Source organism: Coturnix japonica, chromosome 4 (genome assembly GCF_001577835.2).
Source record: "Coturnix japonica isolate 7356 chromosome 4, Coturnix japonica 2.1, whole genome shotgun sequence".
Taxonomy (NCBI): domain Eukaryota; kingdom Metazoa; phylum Chordata; class Aves; order Galliformes; family Phasianidae; genus Coturnix; species Coturnix japonica.
In genome coordinates, this window is record NC_029519.1 from 51,959,951 (window position 1) to 51,978,695 (window position 18,745).

Consider the following 18,745-nt stretch of genomic DNA (forward strand, 5'->3'; position numbering starts at 1 on the left):
CCACACAGCCAGTGCACAGCTGACCACTGGGTGGCCCTCACAGGAGCAAGGAGATAAGGTCAAAAGTTTTCTGTCCAATTTGTAGGTAAGCACTGCTTCCAGACCTGCATAATCAGATTCTCTGTGCACCAGCTGACTTCCTAAGGCATAATGTAATTGATGAGTAGAAAATTGCTTACATGATTATCCTCAAAGCACTACAAAGGTAAGCAGCCATTCTCAGTGTCCCTGCTGTACAGAGGCAGAATAGACACAAATTGTTACCCACAGGGGTTCTGCATTCCCTCCTAGTAGGCAGCAGTGTAACCAGCCAGCTCAGGTGGTCTTAGTGACAGAGCAGAGCACTTACCCACAGCATGCAGTAAAGCAGGCAGCAGAAGCTGAATGAGTCAGAGAGCAGAGACTTCAAGCCAAGATTCATGCTGCTGCAGCAGCACGACTGCCTCAACAGGAGCTCACCTAGACAATTTCTAGCTGAGCGATGCCTGCACTGTTCTGTTGTTGCCTCCCAAATGGTAGAAGCTGAAATAAAATTCAGCTCACCTACATCATTCAGGCTGCCCAGGGAGGTTGTGGATGCCCCGTCCTTGGAGGTGTTCAAGGCCAGGTTGAACGGGGCCCTGGGCAACCTGATCTTGTAAATCTGGAAGTTTGGTGGCCCTGCTAGACAGGGGGGTTGGAACTTCATGATCCTTGAGGTCCCTTCCAACCCAGGTAATTCTGTGATTCTATGATCATTCCCCAATCACTTTGGGGAAGAGTTTCAGCTTCCCAGCTACAGACATAGGTTAAAGCATCAGACTTTATGCTGCTGAACATTGGCATTTGCCTGCAAGCAGGAAGCTACAAGTCAGACTCTCCCAAGGCAATTGTAGGTGCTGACCTCATTGAATATGTCCCCCAAAGAATGTGGGGACAAAGGGCTATGTGTGAGCAACTGATGGTTTCCTGCAGAACCTGGAAGAGGGTAGGAAATCTGAGCATCTCACACCCTGGGTACCACCATCACAGCAAAGAAAAGGCTTGTTTGTGGTGTACCTTCACAGGAGGTTTTATACAATGTTCTTTGCTGCACAGGTTGAGAATTCAAATCCAGATCATGACTATTACATGAATAAAAGCAGGGCTTCTCAACAAAAGTTTTGGCAAAGACTGAAGTCAGGAGTCAAGTCTGCTTTATTCTGGGCCATCTCTGAACATTGCCTTGTGAAGTGCAGTCAGGTTTTGGGGGAATAATGACATTCCTTATTCAGATATATGGCCAGGGAGGAAATATCACCTTTGGTTTCTGATCTATCCACACTTTTCCCTTATTTCTCCCCCCTCTCTGAGTCAAATTTCAACTGGTAAATAAAGGGCAGTGAACCAGGGTGAAACCCCAGAGGAACTGCTGTGCAGAGCACGCCTCAGGAACTGGTGTAGAAGGAAGAATGGAGGAGTCTGTGCAGCTCATGTTCTTGCAGGCACACAGAAGCTCGTTCTTGGTTACAGTGGCTGCAGTTGCTCCTGCTAACAAGTCTCAGCTGCCACTGCCTGGTTTTACAGTTGACAAAGGCTACTTGTGCACTGTTTAATGGCTTCAATATAACAAGTTGGAGCAATTGTTTCCTCATCTTTAGTGTGCTGTCTATTTTGTGAAAACAAACCCTTGTGAATCTCCATTGTGTAAAACTGTTTTAAAACAAATCTATTTTAATTACGTGAACATTTTCTTCCTTTAGTGTGTTTTTACTTCCCTTTTTTTTTTCTCTTTTTTTTTTTCTCCTCCTTTTACATGCTACAGACCTCTCTTTCTATCCATCTTCATGGGAACATGGGAAAAAAAAAGCACTATTTACTGCTCTGTGATTATGGCCCTATAAATAAGTGTATCTTGAGAATTATCAGATCTAAATAGGATTAGCATGATCTTTCTACTTAGTGGATTATTTTTATATATTTTGTGTATAATTTATTCTCACTCACATCTATAGGGCAAATCAGCTCTTCTCAGCTTTTTCTCTGCTTCCCCTGCCTGCTGAATGTCCTCTTGACACAGAAGCTTCAGATAAAACCACAGACCAGGTTGAATGTGAAATGGGATCTGTACAGTGAGCAAAACTGCTGGATAAGTTGCTCTGAGGAGGTTAGTACCAGTAAGTACTACAGGTGGTATAGGGGTAGCACTACTGCTGGAGGCAGAACAATCTTGAGGGCACCTCCTCGAAGTGTACAGCATCACAGGCACTTCCATTAGAGCACCACTGTGTCCCCAGACATCCTAGAGATGTTTTAGAGAAAAGCTTTGTTAAAGATTTCTGTTAAAGTGAGAGAAATAAACTGTTTGGCTCTCTCAAGACCCAGGAGTTTTAAATGAGCTGGCTGGGGAGCTTGGTATTTCAGAGATGGATTTTAAATAACTCTTTAGACAAAGGGGAATCTCTGGAGCTGTGCCAGTACTTACAAACAGAAGATGGCATGCCCCAGATGCTTTCAAGTGCTATTTCTCATTCTGACATTAATTCTGGGTAAAACATTTTAAATGGGATATAATAAAACAAGTGGAGGGGGGAATTAATGGGTTTATAATTATTACTTATTACTATTTATTAAACAGTTTCAGTGGGTGCTTTCACATTTGTAATAGATTGCTAGATACTGTATCTTCTTGGATAGCACTGATAATAAGTTATACTTAGACATCTGGTATGGATTTCACTACATTTTACACAGTATTATAAATAATGAGAATGCTATAAAATAACATAGTTTCTGTTAAAAGTGAGATAGCTGGCAGCTCTTTAATTGTGGCCATGAACAGGGTAACTGTGAGCAAGGACCTGTGTCCCTGGAGTGGCCAGTGGTGACTGCTTCTTAGCCATGTACACAGATGCTAACCATCAGCAGCCCAGAAATACTGTAGTGATAACAGTTATACTGACAGTAATATTGGACTTAAAGCCCACAGTATGGTGTGGTTTTCTGGATAAAATAGGATTAAGTTAAACAGCATAGATCTTAAGTTGAAGTTTATTACACTGATATATATTCTGTGTACAGTTTAGAAAAACAAAAACAACAACAAAAGATGAGGGAAGAAATCTTCCTGCTTCCCAGGAAGCAGCATCTCTGTAATGGATTGGAAGCAGTGCTGAGTTCTCCTGGTCAGGCAGTCCATAGTGCAGCCCTTGGACATAATGCAGCTCAGCCAGCAGAGGTGTGGGGATGTTATTCTTTTGTCTGCCACTGGAGACAGAGTTCATGGGAAACTGTGTCCAGTTCTCCCATCCATAATTCAAGAAGGGCAATGGCAATCTGGAACAGGTTCAGAGAGAAGTTATGAGGAAAAACCAGGAAGCTGGAAAATATCCATTATGGGCAAAAAATCTAGGATGCAGGAGCAACATCTGCTTTATCAACTGGAAGAGGGTAAGTTACTTGCAGTTTACAAGAGCCTACTATGCTTTGGTGATGGTTCTCTACAGTCTTGAAGTCAGAAAAAATGAGACTAGAAATTAGACGTTGAATTTAACAGTGAGGCCAGGCTCTCATTAAAGTTTGTGGTATAACAAATAATAAAATGAAGATTTTTAGTTTTTATTTTGTTTCTCTTTTAGCTGCACTTGAATGAGAGCTATTATGGGAGAGTGCTGCTCAAGACCTGCTGACCTTTGTGGAAACTGCTGATGGTATCCCAAACAATATGTGAGGTAAAGCTGCATGATCATTTGTACACAGATAAAGATGGGCATGGGGTCAGAGTCTTACTTAAATCAATTATTTACATTGCTTTGAATGTTGAGAAGATCGTCCTACGCTTCTCACATGTGTGTAGAAAATAATCACCTTTCCAGCACGCTGTTTTGAAAGATAAGAGAATGTTCCACTGTCTGAGAATAAAATGAAGAAGGAAGAGGGGAGGGTTGGTGAGGCAGGCAGGATGGGTAGGACTTGGAGCATCTAAAGCAGCAGCGAGGCTGAATAACTTCCTGCTATCCAGATTGTTCTGAGAGTGAGGTTTTTCAAAGTATGTGAGAAAGAAATTAATCCTATAGGAAAACAGTTGAGGAAGGGATTTGTGTTGAGCTTGTTTTAATGCAGGTGCCCTTGCTAATGAGAGAACAAGGGAAACTGCAGATGATATGAATGTGTAAGTAACTGCCCTGGAGGAAATAGAAGAGAGAATAAGTCCATAGAGGGTAAAACATGGGCGTAGAATAACAGCGTGAGATTCACATTGAAAATATGTGAATTACATCCTTGAGACAGAGGGATAGATGGAAATAATCTGAAGGAAAGGAGAATCATATGGAGCACCTAGGCTGAAAGATAAATGTGCAAAGATGGGAGCACAGAGCAAGTGAAGTGAGCCTGCAGTGTGATACAGTGGAGTTACAGCTGGTGCTAGATCTGGATTTCAGATGTAGAAACATAAACAGAGAGACCAGGCTCTGCTGCTTAGAATGCATCCTGACTGAAATGGGCCTCAGCAGCACCCAGATGTAGGTGAAAGTATATTCAGATTCGAATTTAACTGGGGTATTCTGATCCCTGGCTTTGTCCAAACTCCTCTTTGAGCTTATTGTATGAAAACTGATGAGGATTTGACTGAGGTACATTGATGGAAGTTCTGGGCTGGAACTGGGTGAAAACATTCCCTAAAGTGATCTGGAAATCTGAGTGTTGTTTGGCTGCCAGCCAGGGGATTCCCTTAGAAAACTTCAGACAACATTTGCACCAGCCTTGATAAAAGCACTGTTAAACTATGCAACAAAAGAAAACCTTCCAGGTGCAGGGAGATGGGTTAGATGGCCTACTAGGTCTTTTCTGTCTTTAACTTGTGATGACTTTATGGAAGCACTTTGTCAGCCCCTCACTAAGCACTGTGTACTTAGCTCTGATCAGTCCTGTCAGACTGCAGTTTGGGAAGTTAGATTTAGCTATAAATTCCTGTCTGAGTCTCTGAAATCTAAAAATAGACTAGTTGAGAAGCTATGGTCTGAGTTATGGATTGAATGTGTCACTGCAGGAACCAAGGACAAAAAGTGTGACATTAAAACTGATGTGAAAGAAGAATTTGCTGCTTGACTATTGCTCTGCTCACAGAGTACATTTTTCAAGCACAGAGATCTGTCAACACATTAGCTAATTAATCTTCACAGAACATCAGTAGATCATTCCTTACACCTCCATTTTTTGGACAAAAGCAGAAAATGTAGTGAATCTTCCCAGCTTACCTCTGAGATTAGAAATATGAGTATCTTTCCTGTTGCCCCATACTGACATCTCCAGTCCATACTGCCACCTAATGCCTGCCCAATATATGTCAGGAAATGCAGCAGGTGTTTTTTTCTTTGAGAAAGAAACTAAGTAGATATTTTCAATCTATTCACAATGTGTAGTAGTTTAAAAATATTATATGGTGTATAGAAAAGAATGGAAGAAAAAATAAAAGAAGGAAAAACAAGGAAACAGGTGATACAAGGCTGAAGGTACTTGCATGGGAGGCATTTCTTCCATTGAGTTTATGGGAGGCTGAGGACAGCTTCCCAATGCTAACTTGGGGCAGATGTGGCCCCAGCAGCACAGGACACAGCCCTGGCTCTTCCTTACCTGTTAGAACATTGCTGATGTATCACTTGGTACACACTTAGTGTGGCCAACTGTGATTTACAAGGGTTTCCTCACTACTTGAGGCTGCACGACTGATGTTTCCCACCACAGTCAAGGTGAACACTGGTGCATGGCCTCCTTCCTGCCAGAGGGGACCTAGACCAGCCTGTGAATCTCTGGTCTTCCCTGAGGCTTCGGGAGCCCAGGCACCCCAAGCCATCATTTGTGATTACAACTGCTGCTTTGCCCAGCATGCTGACGAGGCCACATACTTGTCATGGGTCTGCAACACCAAAATGCTGCTCCCTCCATCACAGTAACTTCTATCACATCATCAATCACCATTTCATCAGTTTTCAAATCTGCCACAAACAGTTATGATTTCTGTTATTTACAGATTCATCTTTAGCACAGGAAAACTCATAGCTGCTCAGCCTGGGTATTGCTTCTAGGTTGCATGCTGCTGCTGAAGCAGACAGATACATCCATACTGGTGTCAGTCCAGTAGCAGAGAGCTGACACAGCCATCTGGTCATCTGCAAGTTGCAAGTGTCTTTGAGTTAAAAAGCTGTGGCATACTTGTACAGAATTACTATTACAGCTCACTAGCATTGCATATCTTCTCTCCAGGCTAGTGAAGGAAATGTGCTTGAAACTACGGGATGCAATTAGCATTTGCCCAGAGGCAGTAAAAAGCAATCATACCTCTTTTTTTTCCCCCTCCAATTCTGTAGCAGCGAGAGTATTCCATTAACAGTAATATTTGCATGTTCTTGCTACTCACTGAGCTATTTTCCTGTAACTGTTAGATTTTATTAGTATTAGGTTAATAAATCTTTGTAGTTTATTGCCCAGGGAGTGCCAGCAGCTTTGCCATTGAAAGAAAATAACAAGGGAAAATAAATGATTTGTCACCATTGTTATGGAGGTGAAATTCTGTTTTCCTGTGATTGATTAACCTTTAATGGTGGGAAAATCAGTTCAATACAAGAACTGCACTTTGATATGCAATGTGCTACAGTAGGAGTCTGCTGACAAGCTGGGGAGCCTTTCATGCTGAAAGCCAAGCTTTTACCATTGAAGAATATTTCTGATTGCCTTTCTGGTTACCACTAGTAAAACCTTATTGATGTAATTAGAGATTTATCCAAAACTATAAATATATGTAGATAAATGCAATGGAGATTTCACAGTTTGTTTTTGCCCTAACTCCCAAGGAAAACTAAAGCATTCTGAGTGCTTTCTGTCAGTGCAGAAAACATCCTTACCTTTGACTAACATAGGCTGTGTAGCAAGCTCTGCCATAACCTTCAGCCCTGGAAAACCCAAAACTTCTGCCTGCCAGGGATCTGCTGGCCAGGCAGACTACTTTCCTTGACACCTTTTCCCCAGAGAAGAGAGCTGCCAAGCAACTGGAAGTGGGACAGGTAGGAAACCTGCCTGAGAGCTCTCACTTCCTTCTTTCTAAATTTCACTGGCAGAGATGCACATTTGCAGAGCGTTTCAGGTTCAGTTAATTCAGAACTGTGTAGTGGGGAAAAAAAAAGTTTTCCCTGTTCTTTCCTCCCCACGTTGGCTCTAATCTTATCAGAAAACAGCCACATTTACTGATTATGAACTTTCATTAGAAAATGTCAAAGAAAAATTTATAGCCTAATTTTTTAAAGGTAATAACTGCAAACTTTCCCACTGGGATGCTCTTACCCCAAGAAATTAGGTTATTTTCCTGTTTCAGTATCTTTTGAAATAGGCCAAATTCAGTTCTGGAGGAGGGAACTGTATTTATTGCATGAGAACTCAGGTTTGTGGGAGGTTGGGTTGTTTTTTCCAGGGCAGTCTTGTTTTATTCTTCTTAGTATTACGATTATCTCCTAACTTTGGATGGCAGTCCCACTATGGCTTGTTATAGAAAAATGCCTCAGTCCCAACCTCAAAAGAAGAAGAAAAAAGTTCAGCTCCCAAAGCAAAGGGCAGAGGAAGGGAATGGAGGTTATTGTTGAGGATAATGCATAAAGCAAGGTCACTGATAGAGCCAGGAGCCATATCTAGATTGCCTGCATCCCATGTTGGGCTGTCCCCAGGCTTTGTTGGAAAGGCGTCATGGTGGAGGCAGTCAATACAGTACGGTGCTGGGGAAGAGTGGTTTTAAATCTTTTTATTTGAGCTTACACTCACTCAAAAAATGCAAATGAATACAAATGCTGCTGTCCTCTCCTTACCAGTTCTCTCCAAGTTTGCCCCCTCTATCACCTGAGTTTAAAAAGCAGATGTTTCCTAGTGGTATCCACCCACGATTCAGAGAGCCTCTCATACTGTGATGTTGTGCTGCTGTTCTGCAGCTGCTTTCCAAGCGTGCTCCCAATGAGCCAATTAAAGCAGACAAGATACTAAAAGGAAAAAAACAAATAGTCTTTGACTGCCACTTCATTAAGGAATCCAAGCGCCTGTCTCCTGTCAGAACCACTGGAAGGCTTTTGTAAATGCGTAAGTGCATAAATTATGTCTGCGTGATTGCAGCTACCTGTGCTCCTGGAGCAACACAGAGTGTCATGACAGCTTGCTCTGTACGTGTAATAATTAAAGATGTAAGTGACGGCTGTGCAAAATTCAATGATGCTGAAACAAAAGCACGGGCTTCTTACGAACTTAACAGTGCTGTTGTCCTCTGTGCTTTCTTGGCTAACATCCTCCTTTGCCAATTATTTCCATTCAGTTGTTTACTGCTACACCCCAAACAGACTGAATTCAGGAAGAAACGAAGTCCTGTCTCCACCTAGGAGCACAGGCCCAGTTTCTTGCTTGCACAGTCAGGTCGATGTAGGAGGCACTAAAATGCTGAGACTTGACTATACTAAAAAATACAAATGCCCCCCTCAGAAGAATGCCCTGTACCTTTGAGGCAGCTTAGATCACCTGTTATGCATCAGTTACATTTAATATGATGTTATGTATCAGTTACAGTTAATATGATGTTACGTATCAGTTACAGTTAATATGATGGTTACATACTGGGTTTTAACATTTTACTTCAAGTTACATTGATACTGTATTTGTACAATAGGTTACTTTGTGTTATAATCAGAAAGATTAGTGTGGTGGAAGGGTAACATAGGAATGTAACAGCAAAGGGACCAGCGTAGAGAGGATGATATTTCACTGGAAAAGTAAAAGTACTCAGCAGCCTTCAAAGATGTAGGCTCACAGAAAGGGCTCCATAAGGGAGAGATTTCCAACCAGGAATCCTTCCCCACTGGCAGTCAGCTCCTAAATGAGGTCTAAGAGAGGTGCAGCCAGGCTCCACCTGTTCCAGTCACACAGAGGAACTGTCTTCCCCTGTGCTCCCAGGGCTGACCAGGTCCTTTCCGCACGAGACTATGATACTATGATATGATACTATGATATGATCAGTCAGTGATTCAGGCCATGACTCAACAGTTACCATATACTTTGGTTTCTTTGGTTTGTTGCTGTTGCTAAAAACAGTATGTAATAATGTGATTACATACATAATAATAGCAAAATTGGTGTGAGAACCTTCCACTCTGCACCAAGCAGAAGGTGGGGCAGGAGGTATTTTGTATTATAATTCCCATTAAAGCTGATCATTGTTACTGTTTTGTGCTCAGGAGGAGGCTAGAAAAAATATGCATGTATGATAAAATAAACTGATATCAAATGGTTGACCTTCCTTTAGTGATGTTGCAGCTGTTACCTAGGAATGCCAAGAAAATAGATACAGAAATGGATTGGACAATTTCCCAGGATGTCCTAATGAAATTATAAACAAAATGGTCATTACAGAGACACGTGGACTGTCCCTTGCAAAGCCACTCACTATAATCAGTGCAGAGTACTTAGGGATGACATAGGACAGTGACCAGTTCCCACTAAGGGAATACTGACCAATTCTAACAGTGTCCATCTGAGAAGGAAATGGAGGATATGTTTGCTTACTTTGGCGTGTAATGGAATTTAGGTACCCATTAAAGTAATTCCTCGCTAGGCTCCTACATTCAATGGAGAGCAACACTGTTTTACCTGTAGGCCTGGCACCTCCAGCAGCAAAACCCTGCTGGCTGAAATCCAGGCTGCTGTTCTGCAGGCAGAGCCGAGGAAGTTGTCTGTGTGAGATCACTGCATTACTCAGCTTGTCAGGGAAGAGGCCAAGATGATTGTTGATGTGCTCCAGTGCACCCCTCACAAATTACAGCTGTACCTGCACATGGGTATAATTAGGTGTGTACAGAGGAGCTGAAATGTTTCGGCATTGTCTCTGCCAGTACTTATTCCCAGCACATTGACATGGAGAGAATGAATAAAAGGGCTCGTTTTCATAAGAGGAAGCAGGTAAGCCAGGAAGGCAGCCTACAGAAAAAGCAGTGCTTCCCATTGTACTGGCAGTGCAGGTTAAAGTATGAAATTGTTGGTGGGGACAACAGATGTGCATAAATGCTGGGAAAGGCAGAGAGCAGTGCTGGCAGCAGCACGGGAAGCCCAGGGCAGGCAGCATGATATCCAGCCTCATAACTGGGGTCAGCGGGACTCATGTGGCTTGAATTTTTTTAGACAGGATGCTCTACTACATTTAGCTTCATTTACTAACAAAAATTTCACCCAGACCTGCCTAATTAGGATCACCTGGTAGCAGAATCATTGGAATACTCTATGTAAGGGGAAACAGTGTGCTTAGACCCTATGAAGCACGGATTGACCTTGAAGTGTCTTCTACAGTTAAGGTATGTATTCCACTTTGATTTGTGAAGTACCTGAATAAATGAGTTATCAACCAACAGATGACGGCTTCAATTCCCTAACATGTGACTGAGGTCACCATTTGTCAGCCAGGCTCTGGAAATGTAGAGAATGAAGTAACAGATGCTTGAGCAGGGTGATGATTACAATGGCCAGCAGGAGGACAGAGGCTAAAGATATGCTAGGAAATTCAGAAACCTACATTTCCGTCATCATAATGTACTTTGGCTCGCTCTTGCCTGCAGCTTGAGCTACTGCACAGCACTTTGTAAAGAGGGTTTGTCCTGCTGGAAAAATGAATGGTGACCTTCCAGGCTGAAATTGCAGGTAAATGCTTTTTGAAACTCAGTAGAAAAGCTGTCCTTAATTTAGCTGCCAAAAATGAAAGGCACATCTATGGGAAATCATGATATGTATTTATACATAAATACAGCACTGAATTAATCTCTGATGCTCCTTCATCTTGGTGCTACAAATAGGACACAATATGCAAAATACTATTTAATTGCATGCTAGATTGTATTTAACAAATCACACAGGAGGTACATTATATTAAATGTTGTTTACTTTTAGAAAAGTGGATGGTGGACTAAGATGCTTGTTTGTTTACGTGAGTAGAAATGAATTGGGTTTCTTCCATCAACTATTTCTATACACAAAAACAGTGCTGACAAATCTAAATGAATGTAGTTGCTTGAATAGTGGATCATCACTCCGGACACCACTACACAAGAATGAGAACTGAAAGACAAAGTCAAGAGACTTCATCCTATATGCAGTCGGGTACAGTGTTTCACAGGAAATTTCCAAAGGTTCACCCAAGCAATACAAGTCAAAAGTGCAGCCTTACAGCCAGTTAAACAGCTTTGCCTGAAACTGAGAATGAAGAGGATTTGTTCCCAGTATCGTTGATCCCAAAATGTGAGTTAGGCCTTTGAAGCTAAATGTAGCCCATGTGAAAGCTGGGGTGTTGATGTCAGTGGAGTTACATCAAGGAGGCCAACGTGCTCACAACAATTTGTAGCGGAGAAATACAAAATGCCAGGCATAGCTGAAAGGTTCTGGGGCATGTGTGCTCAGATGTGTAGAAAGATCTGATTTCTTTCTGCTCTGTTTGGTATTAATGTGGTGTTTTATTTTTTTAATTTTTTTTATTTTTTTAAATGTTTTGGAGTAATAATTCATTGTGTATAGAGTGATTCTATTTGTTTTCCGCATTTACTAACTGTTCCAATTTTGAGGTTTGCTGATTTGAAGCAAGTGGGGAGGTGACAGGTGTCAGATCAACTAATCTGAATGGAATGGGAGTGAAATGAAACTGAAATGTCCAGAGAGAAAAAAAAAATTCCTGGAAATTGCTACTGTCTGAGGACAAGGGTACATATAAGGAAAATATATTTCTGTGTTTCCAATTTATCTGAGTGAATCTTAGAAATTATGACCTGCAGAAGGTCTGATAAGCTACAAATCTGTTTGCCTCGGCAGAATGGTAGAGATAGCACAGCCTTGTCTGTAGTAAGTCAGTCCGGAAGCTTTCACTTGTGCTAGCGTGCTAATAGTGCAACAAATACAGGAAGATGTTCCAGTATCAATCTGCAATTGGATCAAAATGTCCCTCCTCTCTGCGCATGGATTATATTAATTCTGAGTATGCATGGAACAGACTTTTTCCTAATGAGAAATATCCTCTTGAAAATCTTAAACTATTTTAAGGTAAATAGAAACTGTTCCCACTGTGCATGTTGCATGTTATGAGTGTCAATAATAGCAACACAGAATAAGCCAGTAACACATATTTTATCAGTAGTTTTGGTTCCTGGGAGGTCACTGCAGAACCCTCTAATGAAAACATGATTTGGCATGTTTGCAGTGGAGGGGAAGCTGGAGTCCAAACCTGTCTGCCGTGGGCAACCTGGCCTCACAAAGTACTTTTGTCTGCTCATGTCCTACTGCCTGTCTCTTTCCCAGCCCAGGCCAGGCTGAGCTGCCTTGGCAGGGCCAGACTCAGGTCAGGGAGCGGAGCTGTGTGACCAACTGGGACGTCAGTACAGCCCAACCTGTTGGTCCAGGAGCAGTTCTGGGCCTGGCTTACCCTGAAGCACCCACACGGCAGGTTCCAGCAGAGGGCACAGCCAGACAACACAATTGGGCTGCTCACAGCATGCAGCAAGCAGCAGGGTGCTGTGGGAGCAGGTGTCCTGAAGCTGAATCCTAGAACAATCCCCTCCCTGATGGCTGTGCAAGTCCTCCTACTTTCAAGGGAGGCACAGCATTTTGCGTGGTCCTTGCTCTTTATTTATAAACAATTTCCAATAATGCTGGGGCAGCCTGGTGACCAATCTGCCTCAACAATATATATATATATGTATTTTTGTAGGGCATCTTCCTTGGGGATCTCCCTTGGTACTTTTCATCCAGCAGGGCACATGGCCTGCTTGGACCCTTCTCCTCCATCCATCGGCTTGAAACTCCAAGTAGAGGAAGGGGATCCCTCTTTCTGAGCCAGCTGGTGCAGGGAAACTGATATACAGCCTTTGGGGAGGTACAAATCAGGAGACTGCTTAGGGTGCCATCCTTCCCGCAGTGCCTCCCAATGCGCACTTTAGCTCTGTGTTCTCCCCAGTCAGAGCTCTGCCTCTGTGGCATAATTAACAGCTATTTGAGTTGTCTCTGTATGTCTCAGTAGATCATAATGATAAGTGCAACACTGGCATTTTATAACATGGTAGTAATTGATACCTAGATACAGCATGTTGGAATCCAGATCGTTCTTAACTGATGACCAGAATCACAGAGAAGCATTTATGCTATTAACAGTATGAGTATGACACAATTTAATTTTGTGGACAACGTATGTCGCAGATAAGCAACATAATAATTATGCTTTGTATAGAACATGACACTTTCCTTTCAAGGCTTTCCGAACTTATGAAATTCAATGAGTTTAGTCTCACTGTGTCTGTCGCAATGGGAGAGCTGTTTGTTTTCAGAAACACTGAAGTGAAGAAGTGTTTCAGAAATTTTAGCATTAACTTACTTAGGATCAATGAAAGAAAATCTTCAGGTTCTCAGTATTGTGGTATAAGCGTAAACTGTGTTTGTATTTGCCTGAAGTCTGACTGAAGTCCAACAAATATTCTGTTGATTTCAGTAATTAATCATTTTACCTTTGGAACTAAGACCTTGAGCTTCTGGTGACAAAATTTGATTGTAAGAGCCAAGTGATAAAACAGTCATTCTTTTCTATAGGGTATTGTTTCAAACAAATGAGGTGCTCAGATAATAGATATATGAATTCACCATCCTTTCCTATGGGAGCTAGGGAAAAGCCCTGGGCAGAAATTGGAACACTTCCTTTGATCAGTGTCTGCCTTCTGCATATTCAAGTCATGATGATTATCAGGGTGATATACTGGTAATTATGATCACGCTGGAAAACTCTTCTGTCATCTTTGGATTGTCCTGGAAAGGGGTGAAGGAAATGGATGGGGAAATGAGTATAGGATTAAAGACAGTGGTATATTTCTGTAGGAAGGTAGTTCTTATCTCTGGAAAGATTTTTCCCAGTATCTGCACCTTTAAAAATGCTAAAAAAAAAAAAAAAACAACCAAAAAACAGTATTCGCAGACATTATCATCTTTTTTTTCTTTTCATATTCATTAATAATTAAACAGCTGTGTTCACATCTCACCTTATGCCCATGTGTCAACTCATTGCTCAAACTGCATTACCGAACTTTGAAAACCCTAATTTCTAAATCAGGATGACTTGAAGCTGGGGTCTGTCCCACATCTAGTTCAAGGCAGCCAAGCCAACTTTATAACTCCTTCTTTTGGCTAGATGAGCCCACAGCTAATCTGTGTTAGCATTCCACTCTTACCAGTGGGAAGTTGTTTCTGCTCTAAGTTTGCACTACAGCAACATCCTTGGTCAGCACCTGGCTGATGCTAATCACTCCACAAGCTATTTACTTGGGGTTTTTTTTGGTAGGTGACTTACCCCCTTTAATGGACTGAATCAGCTCACAAAGGGGTTAGGGCAGTGCCGGAGGTGGGGACCAACAGGAGAGCAGGCAGCGGAAACTCCCCTTCTGTAGCAACGGGGTTGGCTCAGCCCTTCCACTAAGGCAACCTTCCCCTGCCAGCATGGCAATCCATTGAAGCAGAGACCAGAATGACCTGTCATTTGGGAACGCTTCCCAAACAGCATTTATCCTCCACATGATCAGCAGCCTGCAGTGGAGTCATTTCTGTTGCCTCTTCAGTGGAATGAGAATAACTCTGGCACATGGGCATTGCTCATGTATTCACATGTATATGTCTGCTTCCAATGGTAAGTGTGCTAGGGCACCCAGCACATCCCTGGCACTGACAGATAGGACACAGGATAAGGGGAGCAGCTGCTGGAGGCAGCTCAGAAGGCACCATGAAACACTCACATCCTTGCAAATGCCTTGAACCCAAAGTGAATAATGTCAGAGTCAGCTCTGACACAACACAGCTCCATCTACACTGATAAAACTGCCTGGGAGATCAGGTAGTATGAGGCTACAGCAATGACAGTGCCTACACACAGACTTCTCTCTGATACAGTAACAACATACTAAATGTACAGCTGGGTACAAATGCTTCCTCTTGACCCTACTGACTTCCTACAAAACCCCTGGCAGTTGTATTGTCACCTTGTCATCCTCTTATTTCTTCATGTTTTCTTTCAATCTAATGCTAACCCAGCTTTTTATTTAAACACCAACAGGAAGGATTTCTGAGGCAAAAAAATACCTGCATAGTCCAGAAAATGTTAAAAAAATATATTCAAAAATCAAAGGCAGCCTTTTAAAAAGACTCTGCAACTACTTTTCTGTACAACCACTTCATTGCATGACTTTTCTTTCCTATACTAAAGAGCACATAACTCTAAATTGCAAAGTAAAGTTCTTCTATAGACTATTTTTGCACAGATTCCAGATGGCACAGAGCAAGTGACTTTGCTATGTAAAGCTAAAGATTTCAGAGGAGGTGACTATAAAGACATACTCAGCTTTTGTACCCCCTTCATCACTGACTGCAAGGGGAGAACATCCCAGCAATCACTCCCCATTTTTAGTTTTGAAGCTAGACATCTCTTCCTTTCTTCCTTTCTTTTTTTCCTACATCTCTGATATGGAATATAATCAATATTTATAAAGTTAAATAGGACATTCTTACATAGCAAAGCAAGGTGTTCATTTCCACCTTTTAAATCAGTGGGCCGCTGCGTGCCTGTATGCATACCTGTATGGTCTCGTTGGCACTATCAGAGAGATCATGCAGCATGACTGATGATTGAAACCTATCCTTTGTTATAATAGCCCCCGTGTGGGATTTGTGTAGCACATGTATACTTTATTTAATAACAGTGATAAGTAATAGTGATATTAATCATAATAGATAAATAGTAATTAACAGGAATGAATCCTGTTATTTCTTTCCTCCTGTGGGATTTCAAGTGATGGCTCTCATCTTCTAATGGGCAGTGAGTGGGCTGAGCTTGGCTTCCAAACGCTACTGTTGCTTCTGTTGCAAGCCCTGAAACACAGCTCATTCCTGCTGAGTTGAGCAGGACTTTCCAGGACCCTTGCAAGCTTGCCCCTCAAAAACCCATAGCAAACTGAAGATCTGTAGGTGCTGTAAGCTGTGAGGGCTGGGATGGATCCTGTGAGCAGTTTGGCAATACCACTGTTACGTATTAAGGTTTTAAGCAAGAGACAGTAGCAAACTCGTTTGTTCAGGAGAGATAGTGATATCAGTTCTACTGGCTCGGGAAGCAGATAAACCTGCACAGAGCAAAAGCAGGTGAAAAGCCTAAGCCTGCTTAATTACACTTTCCTAACCACTGCTGGCAGATAAGCTCTGTCCTAGAGGCTGAAACCAAGAAGACAAAAATACAACCACAAGATTCTCAGGATGCCCAGTATTTTCACATGCAGCCATTTCATCAAAGCAGCAGTCAGGCTTTTGCTCTCTTTTAAGGATCCTGAAATACACAGAAAAAGACTTTCAAGAAGCATGAAAAAGTATGGAGGGTTAAGGCTGAGGTAAACGTGTTCTTTACCATCTTATCTCTCCACATGCATCATCCAAAATACACACATACCCACCCACAAATGCACACCTGAAATAACATCACTGATCACTTGAAGCAGCAACTTCTGCTCCCATGATTCTTTCATACTGCACTATAAGAGGAAATATTTAGCACGTGGTTGCACAGACCCCATTATTTGAACCACACTTCCTGTTCTTAGCCCAATACGTTTACAAAGTAGCACATAGGAATGTCAAACAAATATATGTATTAACATCCAGCACCAAGTACCACAAAGCCTGTCTCATCTTCCAATTTCTGCCATAGGCCTGTGGTGTGATCTCAGTATGTAGTCGCTTGAGTGGCAAGTGTAGATATCCAGCTCTTGTGCCTGTATTTGAGCTTGCCCATATGAGACACTCTTCAAACTGCTTCTAGAGCATAGACAAATGGGAAATACAAATTTTTATATGTGAATGGCTATAATGTGGCAAGTTCTGCAGTTGGATTGCACTTTATACACAGGACTTTGTGTACTTCAAAACCACAAAAGATTTTCCACTTCTTGCCACAGAACCATGGCCACGAGCTTAAGCATGAATTGAGAAATGCTTCTGCTGCTTATGGCTGTGTAGAAGATACTGAGGGTAGAGAGTGAGGAATTGAACCACATGAAGGCAATGCTCTCATCACCCCACTTGTAAACACACCAAGCTGTTATCTAATCCATCTAAGCTATAGCTCCAGTGATGAGGAGGGGCAGGTTTCTGTCTGAGCTGCTCACAGGAGCTGTACTCATACACTACATTTCACTCCTGCCCATTGTCATTTCCCTTTCATCTGGCGTGAGCTGCACTAAGAATAATGCAAGTGATCTTAGAGATAGGTGGTTTCAGAGCACTCTGGTTTTTTTTAAGCATGTGATCAACTTGAAGTCTTTGGCTACTGTAGTGCAACGGAATAGGATTATGTTGAGACGTGGCTTATTTTACAGATCTGCAAGATGACACAGTAATTCAGCTTTAAATTCCTTTACAACATTTTAATTCTGCTTAGTGCTGACTAAAGATTTGTTATCAGCTGGCTTCCCCAGCTCAGCAATTTGTTAGTGGGATTTGCTCAGGCTGTGGCTGAACCCCAGAGCAGCACAGTGGCATTGACCGACCAGGCTGTGGGCCTTCACTGGTAGACAGGCTTGAACCGACAATAAATGGCCCTTGGCCACATTATTGTTTATTCCCTGGTACCTGATGAAAATGTTCTCTTTGGAAGGATGGGTCAGGAGCAGCTAGTAGGCCCAGAGATGCTTACCTACTACATTCTGCCATTTGAACCATTCAGGGATACCACACTGACTTGTTTCCAGATTATGGTGTATATAGGAAGCCTTTTTTCTTTTCTGGCTTCCATTATTTGTGTGATGTTTCACTTTCAAACTTGGAAAACTGTAGAGAGAAATTAAATCCTTTAATGCATCAATTGATACAGATGGAAAAAAAAGCTTTCAGCACACAGTCCTTCAAGTTTTTATTTGTTTTAGTAATTGATGCTATGTTTAAATCACGACATCATCTCTCATTGCCTCTTACCATACCTTATGTTGACTTGTCAGCAATATAGTGTCTCATTTCCCAGCAGCTGGCTGAGAGTTCAGTCAACATCCAGCTATACATTGGGATGCCAAACTATTCAAAATCACTCCTCTGCAGCAATGAAGCCTAATGGTTTTTGTAGTAATTAAACACTGTGACAAGGGAGGAAAAAGTATTTGCTTAGTAGCGGGAATGATGATGGTGAGGTGCTCAACCTGATAAGACAGTTCTTTGTAAACCCTGAATGAACCTGCTCACTTCATTCAACCAAAGGTTCTTGGGTAAAATGTAAATAGCATTGCTGTCTATCTGGTAATAAACACAGTGTTTAGCTGCTACACATTCTGTACAGCCTTAGAAGGCATCCTGAATAAGGGGAATAAACATTAATGCTTGAGAACTAGCCACTTACTGAATGAGACAAGGAGCCCATCAAAATAATATAAAGGTATGCGTGTGAATGCAGGCAGAAAGTTTTGCTAAGGTTGTGATCCCCATCTATTGGAGATGTAATTTTGCAACCTTATCATTCTCACCCCACCCCTCCTCATGAAAGGTTATTTACAACTCGCACTGCTTCCATGTAAGAATTAAACAAATTACTTTTTAAATGGTTATATAACCATTGCTTTCCCCTAAAAGAGGCTATGTATTTTTGTTTACTGCTCTCAAATGCAACTTATATAAGCACCTAGAAGCAAGGCTGTGGAGGTGTTATACGCTCTTCCAGTGTCCATGCGGG